Genomic DNA, 11,274 nt, shown 5'->3' with positions numbered 1-11,274 from the left:
GCAGAACAAATCCAGAGTCATCCCACATCCTGATTTAAAACTATGTTAAAAAGCTATAGTCATCAAAATATTATCATACTGGCATAAAAACAGACACATAGACCAATGGAAAAGCATAGAAAGCCCAGAAATAAATCCACAGATTTACAGCCAACTGATTTTTGACAAAGGTGCCAAAAACACACAATAGGGAAAGGACAGTCTCTTCAACAAATGGTGCTGTAAAAACTGGATATCCATATGCAGAAGAATAAAACTAGACCCCTACCTCATACGATGTACAAAAATCAACTCAAAATGGATTAAAGACTTAAATGTAAGACCCCAACTATGAAACTACAAGAAGAAAACATAGGGGAAAAGCTCCATGACATTAGTCTGGGCAATGATTTTTTGGATATGACCTCAAAAGCACAGGCAACAATAGCAAAAATAGGCAAATGGGATTAAATCAAACTAAAAAGCTTCTGCCCAGCAAAGAAAACACTCCACAGAGTGAAGAGACAACCTACAGAATGGGAGAAAATACTTGCAAACTATATACCTGATAAAGGTTTAATATCCAAAATATATAAAGAACTCAGACAACTCAATAGCAAGAAAACAAGTAACTCCAGCAAAAAATGGGCAAAAGACCTGAATAGACATTTAAAAAGAAGACATACAAATGGCCAACAGGTATATGAAAAAATGCTCAACACCACTAATCATCAGGGAAATGCAAATCAAAATCACACTGAGGTATTACCTGACTCCTGTTAGAATCATTGTTATCAAAAAGAGAAAAGATAACAAGGGGGGCAAGGATGCGGAAAAAAGGGAACCCTTGCATATTGCTGGTGGGAATGTAAATTAGGATATTCCATTATGAAAAACTATGGATGTTCCTTAGAAAATTAGAAACAGAACTACCACATGACCCAGCAATTCCTCTGCTGGATGTATGCCCAAGGGAAATAAACTCAATATGATGAAGAGATACCTATACTTCCATGTTTATTGCAGCACTATTCACAACAGCCAAGATACGGAATCTATCTAAGTGTCCACCAAAGGATGATGGATAAAGAAAATTGGAATGAATATATATACACACAATGGAATACTCTTCAGCCATAAAAAGTATGGAATCCTGTCATTTGCAGCAACATGGATGAACCGGGAGGACATCATGCTAAGTGAAATAAGCCAGACACAGACAAATGATCTCACTTATATTAATACGCAGAATCTAAAAAAGTCAAACTCATAGAAACAGAGTAGAGTGGTGGTTGTCAGGGGCTGGGAGATGGGGGAAATGGGGAGATGTTGACCAAAGGGTACAAACTTTCAGTTATAAGATGAACAAGTCTTGGGGATCTAATGTACAGCATGGATGGTGACAGATGTGTTAGTTAATTCGATTGTGGTATTCATTATACAATATATACACATATCAAATCATCACATCATACACCTTGAGTATATACAAATTTTACTTGTCAATTAAATATTTTAAATAAATAAAACTTAAAAAAAAAGAAAAGAAAAAAGGCAGATGAAGTCAATAATTAAGAGTGTAGGTCAGGTGCAGTGGCTCACCTTTGTAATCTCAGCACTTTGGGAGACTGAGGTGGGAGGCTCGCTTGAGGTCAGGAGTTTGAGATCAGCCTGGGCAATATAGTGAGACCCTGGCTCTACAAATAATATTTTAAAAAATTAGGCCGAGCGCGGTGGCTCACTGTAATCCTAGCACTTTGGGAGGCCGAGGCGGGCAGATCGTTTGAGCTCAGGAGTTCGAGACCAGCCTGAGCAAGAGCAAGACCGCGTTTCTACTAAACATAGAAAGAAATTATACGGACAGCTAAAAATATATATAGAAAAAATTAGCCGGGCATGGTGGCGCATGCCTGTAGTCCCAGCTACTCGGGAGGCTGAGGCAGGAGGATTGCCTGAGCCCAGGAGTGTGAGGTTGCTGTGAGCTAGGCTGACGCCATGGCACTCTAGCCAGGGCAACAGAGTAAGACTCTGTCTCAAAAAAAAAAAAAAAAAAGTAGCAGGTGTGGTGGCACGCATCTGTAATCCTAGCTACTTGGGAGGCTGAGGCAGGAGGATCTCTTGAGCCTGGGAGTTGGAGGTTGCAATGAGCGATGATTACACCACTGCACTCCAGCCTTGGTGACAAAGTGAGACCCTGTCTTTAAAAAAATAAAATAATAATAATAAAAGAGTTTAAAAGAAGGAAACGCCAGTTAAGATTTTGCTTGTAGTTAGAGAATGAATGGAGCCAAATGGGTGGGTAAAATTTTCCTTGCTCAATTAAGTATCAGTGAAAAACTGGAACCAACTCAAATGTCTGCCAATTGTGTAATGGTTTTGTACATTGTGGTAATCTACATTTTCAAATACTGTGTAGATATTTAAAAAAAATCATTGTGATAATGTTTATGGCTAATGCTAAACGAATAAAGGGAGACTGAAAAGTTGTGCCTAAAACTATGGGTGGCAACTTTTCTTCTTACTATCAAAACTTGATTTGGGGGGGTGGGGCGGCAACGGCAATATACATAATCTAAACATTTGTACTCCCACAATATGCTGAAATAAGAATAAAAAAACTTGATTTGAACAATAACTAGTAAAAAAAAATACGAATGGAAATATTTTTAAAGCCATTAATTTTAAATTGATGGTTTAAGGAAAGTCTCTCCTAATTATTTTTTCTCTAGTGATTCAAAAACCAAACAGATAGTTTATGGAGGAAAACCCAGCACTTTGTGAGAAGTGTGAATAATCAGGTAATTGACCACATCAAACAAATGAACCTCTGGGTACAGGGTGAGTATCCCTTATCCGAAATGCTTGGGACCAGAGTGTTTTGGATTTAGGGTTTTTTCAGATTCTGGAATATTTGCATATACCTAATAAGATATCATGAGGGTGGGAGCCAAGTCTAACCATGAAATTCATTAATATACATCTTATACACATAGTCCAAAGAAAATTTTATATAATATTTTAAATAATTTTGTGCATGAAATAAAGTTTGTTTACATTGAACCATCAGAAACAAAGGTGGTACTATCTCATGTTGGCGCTCAAAACGCTTCAGATTTTGGAGCATTTTGGATTTTGGATTTTCAGATTAAGGATGCTTAACATGTATTGATTTTTAAAGTAAGGTTTCCTGGGAACGATGCAGCCCAAAAGTAATGGCAACTGTCATTAAAACAAAATACCTAGATTGAAATATTATCAGAATAAAGTTGCCACATCACTGATTCTTCACTAAAACTTTTCTATTGAAAGGCCCAATTTTTGTAGATTGCTGAAGTAGCACCTGAGACCAGGCATCACAAATCTGCAAATTTACGATTTAAGCTTCTTGCACCTTTCTTACCAGGATCCCTGGTCTCCTGAGTGCCATGGCAACTCCAATCAGGAAAGAGATGAAACGCCCTTCAGCTAGAACCTGTGTTCATGCCATTCCTGAGGCCCCCTAGGTGTCTACTGAAGATGATATGAGCTACAGTTCACAAAAGCACTTTGCATTTATTCCACAGGCCCTATTGAACACCTAATTCTGTAGCGGGTTCCACATGCTGGGCATACCACAGTGATGAAACACAGTTCCTGCCTCGGAAGAATTTACAAAGAAATAGCGGTACTACAGGTGCTGTGAAACTGCAAAGAGCATGTAAATGATAGCTTAATGGTATCTTTTTAACATCAAACATTTTTTTATTTTACTCCTTCTGTTTTTACATTTTTATTGTAGAAAACTCAAACAATTCAGAAAAGAATAAAGAAGAAAAGAAAAACTCCCCTAAATCCTACATCACAAAATAAGCATCACTAACATTTGGTGAACATCTTTCTTATGCATTCATGTATTAAATACATGGGAATTATATACTAAATGCTATTTCTCAACCTTCCTTTTCTAAGCAGCAGTACGTAGTAGATCTCTTGAGATGTTCCTATTTTTTTTTTCTTAATGTGATGTTAGTTATTATCATTACATGCCTCGGTCTATGATAAAAGCCGATAAAAGAATCTAACTCAAGACACCTCTCCTCACTCACCTTCACCTTATCCTGTAAGGTGTCCCAGAGTGGAAGGAACCCTGACCTTGGAATCTAAAAGTCTTGGTTCTGGTGCTGACACTGTTCTGACCCTGGGCCATCACTTAAACCTCCCTAATTTCCAATTTTTCTCTTCTGTAAAACAAAAATAGTAAATATTTGCCCTGCCTGCCTCCTTTGCGCTGGTTGCTCCCCTGCCAGAAACTGGGCTAGGCATAGAGGAGACAATAAACCACTCCTTGACCTCCAGGAGTCTACAGGCCACTGGGAGAGACAGGTAAGAAGAAATTACAAAACACCATTAAGGGCTGCCTCTACCCAGCGTCCAGAGTGGCTCTTCAAATACATCAATCAAATCATGTCACTGTTCTACTCAAAAACATTTCTGTGACTATGAATCCATTTAAAGTAAAAGCCAACATCCTCACTATGACCTACGAGGGCCTATATGAACTGGCCATCCATCACCAATCTGCCCTCATCTTCTACTGCTCTCCTCTCCCTCACTCCACCCCAGCCACACTGACCACCTTGCTGTTCTCAAGATCACCAGGCATGCTTCTCCTCAGGGCCTTTGGACTGGCTGTCCCCTCTGGCTAGAATGCTTTTCCCCAAGATATCAATATGGTTTCCTACTTGATCTCTTTCAAGTCTTTGCAACTTTCTGAGCAAGGCCTGTTCTGACCATGCTATTTAAAATGGACATCCCACCCTGCTGCAGCATTCTGGATCTCCCTCACCACCCTGTTCTGTTATCACTTTCCAACATACTATACACATCACTCTTTTTCTGCTTATTGTCTTTCTCCCTGATTAGCATGTAAGCTCGACAAGGGCAGACATTTTTCTCTGCTTTATTTGCTGATATTTCTGCAGTGCCTAAAACAAAGGCCTTATTCACCTTTAGTACACATTTAGCTTGCTGCCCATTTTTATTAATGAATAGGTCATATACACATCTTTGGACACATGTCCAGTATATCACCTTCTGGTAACTTCCTAGAAGTAGATTGGCTGGATCAGGCATGAGCTCTGTAAAGGTTCTTGATACACATGATTAAAATGCCCACAGCACAGAAACACATGCTCTTTGATCTTATCTATTTCTATGCTTTTGCATTTTCTTTGTGTAGTTTGTTTTTGTTTAGTTGGCTCAAGTAAAATTAGTTACTTTTGAAAAAGTTCAGCTTGTATCAGTTCAACTAAGGGGATCAGGAATTTCCATCCACATCCAGGCCAGTGGCTTGCCACAGACCAAGAGAGCTCCTGTCCACGCAGCTCCAAAGAAAACAGGCTAGAGATTTGGTGGAGAATGGAGAGAAGTGGAGGCTGAAATTTTAGGAGCAAGCAGCCAGGGGCTGGCACAGGATACTTTGACTCTGCCATTGGAGGCGTCCTTTATGCTCTGGGTGTTTCCACTCTGTCCTTTTGACCTCATCTAGGAACTGAGAGTTTAACCCTCCAGGCACCACACAACTGTAGCCTTTCTTCTCCTTCTGTGGACCTCTATCTCTGTCTCCATTAAATTACCCCAAATCTTCTTATTGATTATCTAGGAAATAAATACAACCAATTTTTGTCTGATTCCTAATTGTTTTTACTGATAGAAATAATCAACACAAAATAAAACTGACAACAGATGAAACTACACAGGGCAAAAGTTGCTATTGATTAAAAAAGAACAGAAGGATCTTGCCTGTTGTGATGGTTCATGGTTGTGTACACATGTCAAAACTCATCAAATCATACAATTTAAATACATGTAATTTACTGTACAGAAATTATATTGCAAAAAAGCTGTTAACAATAGAAGAAAGAAAGCAAAGAGCGAAGGTAGGAAGGAAAAATGAAACCAAACAAGGCTGCGAATGGGCCTGAATGGGATCCACGGCATCCAATGTGTATCTTTCCTTCAACAGAGAACTGTTTGTGGGCCTAGCCTAGGGAGAAGAAGTCTGGTGACCCCCTAGACTTTGGAGAAGTAGCCAGTGAAGGGGTGGACACTTGGGATGGGCCATCTCAGATTCCTGAGAAGAGCCTGCTTGGGTGGCAGATATATCAAGGAAACATGGGGCAGAGTCAAGATACTTCCTATTCTCATTAATTCTTTAGATTATGCTAAAGTGATTTCAATCACTTAAGATTCTACAAAGGAAGAGGTGCCAAGACCTTCCAGTGGTAGAAAGAATAGTCTATTCAAGTGGTGATGGGGTATCTATCTGAACATTCACATCCAAAAGAATGAAGCTGTACCCCTACCTCATACCTTATAAAAAATTAACTCAAAATGGATCAATGACCTAAATATAAGAGCTAAAACTGTAACTTTTGGAAGAAAACATAGGTGTAAATCATCACGATTTTGGATTTAGTAATGGATTATTACACATAATACCAAAAGCATAATAAACAACAAAAAATAGATAAATTAGACTTTGTCAAAATTAAAAACTTTTGCACATCAAAGGAGGGACATTATCAATGAGAAAGTGAAAATCCAACCTACAAAATGGGAGAAAATATTTGTAAATCATATCCTTGATAAGGATCTAGAATCCAGAATATATGAATAAAAAACCTTCAACAACTCAACAACAAAAAGACAATTAAAAAATGAGCAAATGACTGAAAAGACATTTCTACAAAGGGTGTTGTGAGGATTAAATGAGGTGAGCTACCTACTACAATTTTGTACAGAGCCTGGCACATGGTTAAGTTTCAGCTCAATGTATTCTAAGTGGTTTTTTTTTCTCCCTCAAATGTTAAGTTGTGCATTTCACATTCTCGTCCTAGTACAGTGTTTACAGAGCCCAGTTAACAGTACTCCTGTCTTCTGGGTTAATGAAAAGCAAGATGGCCAACTTGAAGCTCCTAGTGCTCATCCCCATCATAGGTGCTAGGTGCCAGAACAATAAATACATTTTAACAAAATAACTGAAGGAGACCACTGGAGTACATATAGGAATAACAGGAACCCTGGTGAGCACAGAAACTGAGGATAGCCACACAGAGAATGGAAGGAAACGTCACGCCTCTGCCACCCTATCCTCTAATGAGGATCAGCTGGGAACCAGGAGGAACTCTCCCTACAGCGAGGAGGTAGACAAGAGGATCCCAGCAAATACCACCAACACTCTGGACACCTACAGACCTGACCACTGGGGGCCCCCCACAGTCTTCACAGGCACTAAGCCCAGCTGAGGGAGCTACCTGGAGTCCACATGTTGTGCTCCCCCCAGAGAAGGAGCTGACACTACGTCCGCCCCTGTGGCCAATATGGCTATTGTGCTATCCCATCTTGGGATTGGAACTATAGCTGCAGTGTGTCTTGGACCAGGGTTGAGTAGCCATGGCTCTCCTTCATCCCTGAGGCTAAGCCACCACTGAATCACTCCAGCCTGGTGGTTTGATGTCTGTTATAACCCTCCCCATGAGGCCAAGTGTGGGTGAAACCACTTCCCCTATTACACTTTCCCAACCCCTCGGGCTGGAGCTGAAGCACTACCCTGCCTCCCGCGAGAACAGTACATTGGCTGCTCAGAGTAGTCAGGCCTCCCTGGTGCCTAAGTTAAAAGAGAATCTCATGAAATTGTGCCTTGGCCAGCCAGTCATGCACCCCAGTACCTAAGCTGAAGTGGTGCCTACAACCTAGGGAAATGGTGCCTAGGCTGCACAGAACAGTCATGCTCCCTAGGCCTGAGCTGAAGTGGCACATCACCCCCTGGGGAATTGGTGCCCTGGCAGAGCTGAGCAGTTGTGCATCCCAGGGATGAGCTTATGTAGTACCCTGCATCCCAGGGAAATAGAACAGTGGGATGAGATACCCACCCTACAGGCCAAACAACTCTAATACCCTGATTCCCTGAAGCTAGCCTAGCCCCCTAGAATATGAGCTGCTGAGACACCTCTCTCCCTGGGGAGTCAAGTCACAGCAGCGCTGTCCCCTGCCTTCTAGCACCCAATGACAGCTGTGCTCCACCATTCTGGGGTACTTGCTGCTGCTGCACCTGGCTTCACAGAGTCTGGGATACTGCTAAGCTCCACCATCCCAGGGTCTAGAGTCACTGCTACACGGTGCCTCATCCCCTGGGACCCACATAACCACTGATACCTATGGGCTCAGGCTCCCAAATTGCAGCAGTACCCTGATTCCCAGGCCCCAACCTCCAGAGCACCCCTTCTTCCTCAGAGACAGACCAATGTTGTGTCTTCCCCTGAAGGGTAGAATCAGAGCTACAACATGGCACTCTGGGCTCAAGCTGCTAGGGGATGCCTCAGAGTCACAGATCCTGGCTCTCTAGGCAACCTACATATAACCCTGCCACAGAGAGTGAACATGCACCCCAATATCCACTTGACATAATGGTTCATGAGACCCTGAGCTTAGGACCCTGGCCCCACAGCTGCTCTGAGCACTTGCACCTTGAACCTAGCACAGCTGCTGGTAGGCCATATCAGTCCTGACACTAAGAGGAATACCCTCAGCTGGATCTCCACAATGTGGGGAAAAAAAAGAATAGAAAGACACTAAAAGCCCTTGACACTAGGTTATTAATAACCTATGTTGCCATCACTGCCACAGACTTCTACAACTTAGGCCACTGAGGCACTCACAATTATTGACACTGAATGCAGCTTAAGACCATACCACTTCACCTATCTGGAAACAGGGTCACCACACCCTTCCCAATTGGCACACTAAAACCCAACTGCAGCTTTCTTTACATAAGCCACATAGAAAGTTTGGAAAAGATGGTAGTTCCACCAGATATACAGATGTCAACACAGGAACACAAGAAACACGAAAAAGCAGGGAAATATGACACAACCAAAGGAACATAATGACTCTCTAGTAACAGACCCAATAAAAAGGAAATCAGTACATTGCTGGAAAAGACAAAATAATGATCTTAAGGAAAAACAATGAGACACAAGAAAATACAGGTATACAATTCAATTAAATTAGGAAAATAATTCACCATACGAATAAGAAATTCAGCAGAGATAGAAATCATAAGAACCAAACAGAAACCCTATAGCTGAAGAATTCAGTGAATGAAATAAAAAAGAAAATAGAGAGCTTCAACAGCAGACTTGATAAAGGAGAAGAAAGAATCTCTGAACTTAGAGATAAGTCATATGAGAGTACCCAGCCAGAGACAAAAAATAAATACATAAATAAGAAAAAATGAGTATAGAAAGCCTACAAGATTTAAAGGACACTATTAAGCAAATAAATATTTATATTCTAGTATTTACAGAGGGAGAAGAGAAAAGGTTCAGAAAATCTATTTAATGAAATAATAGCTGAAAACTTCCCAAGACTGGGAGAGATATGGGCATCCAGATCCAGGAAGCAAATTGTCCCCAAATAGATTCAACACCTCTAATGAAGGTCCTCCTGGGGAATTTTATAGTAAAATTGTCAAAAGTCAAAGACAAAGAATTCTAAAAAGAGCAAAAGTGTTAAGTCACGTATAAGAGAATCCCTATTGGACTAACAGCAGATTTCTCTGCAGAAAACTCACAGACCAAGAGATAATGGGATGATATACTCAAAGTACTGAAAGAAAAAAAAATGACAACCAAGAATACTATTCTGAGCAAACCATTTTTCAGAAATGAGGGAGAAATAAAGTCTTTCTTAGACAAGCAAAAACTGAGAGAATTCATCACCACTAGACCAGCCCTCTAAGAAATGCTCAAGGAAGTCTTACATCTGGAAGTGAAAAGATGATAATGGCTATCATTAAAACACACAAAAGTATAAAACTCACTGGTAGAGCAGATATACAAAGGAGAAAGAAAAGAATCAAAACTTATCACTACAGAAAAACACCAAACTGCAATAAGAGAGGAAGAAAGAAATGAAGGATATACAAAACAGCCAGAGAATAATTTATGAAATGACAGAAGTAAGTCCACACCTATCAATAATAACCTAGAATATAACAGAATGGAATCCTCACATAAAAGATAAAGACTAGCTGAATGTATTAAAAAAAACATGATCCAACTATCTGCTGCTTTCCAGTAACTCACTTCAACTGTAGACACATATAGACTGAAGGTGAAGGGATGGAAAAAGATATTCCATGGAAATAAAATCCAAAAGTGGGTTGAGTAGCTATACTTATATCAGATAAAACAGACTTTAAGTCAAAAACTAAAAAGAGATTAAAAAAAGTCATTACATAATGATAAAAGGATCAGTTCACAAGAGGTATAACAACTGTGAATATATATGCACCCAAACCAAGCACTCAAATATATAAAACAAATATTAGATCTAAAGGGAGAGATAGACTCCAAAACAATAATAGTTGAGGACTTCAACACCCTACTCTCAGCATTAGAAAGATCATCCAGGCAAAAAATTAACAAAGAAACACTGAATCTAAATTGAACTTTAGACCAAATGGACCTAACAGACATTTACAGAACATTTCATCCAATAGCTGCAGAATACACATTCTTCTCATCATCACACAAAACGTTCTCCAGGATAGATCACATGTTAGGCAACAAACAAGTCTCAACACATTTAAAAGAACAGAAATCACAAGTACATTTCTGACCACAATGGAATAAAGGTAGAAATCAATAAGAAGAACTTTCAAAATTATACAAATAAATGGAAATTAAACAACATGCTCCTGGGTGACCAACGGGTCAATGAAAACAATTAAGCAGAAAATTTAAAAAATTCTTCAAACAAATGAAAACAGAAACATAAATATACAAAAAAAAAAAACCCTGTAGGACACAGTAAAAGCAGCATTAAGAGGGAAATTTATAGCAATAAATGCCTACATCAGAAAAGTAGAAAGATTTCAAATAAACAACCTAATGATATATCTCAAGGAACTAGAAATGCAAGAACAAACCAAGTCCAAAATTAGTAGAAGAAAAGAAATAATAAAGATTAGAGCAGAAATAAACAAAATTGAGACTAAAAAAATACAAAAGATCAATGAAATGGAAAGGTAGTTTTTTGAAAAAATAAACAAAATCAACAAAAAATAAGCTAGACTAACCAAGAAGAAAAAGAAAAGACTCAAATAAATAAAATAAGAAATGAAAAATAAGATGTGACAACTGATATAAATATTAATACAAAGGACCATTAGAGACTATTATAAACTATATGTCAACAAATTAGAAAAACTAGAGGAAATGAATAAATTTCTGGACACATACAACCTACCAC

Source organism: Lemur catta, chromosome 1 (genome assembly GCF_020740605.2).
Source record: "Lemur catta isolate mLemCat1 chromosome 1, mLemCat1.pri, whole genome shotgun sequence".
NCBI lineage: Eukaryota > Metazoa > Chordata > Mammalia > Primates > Lemuridae > Lemur > Lemur catta.
Note: the sequence above shows the minus strand (reverse complement) of the source record.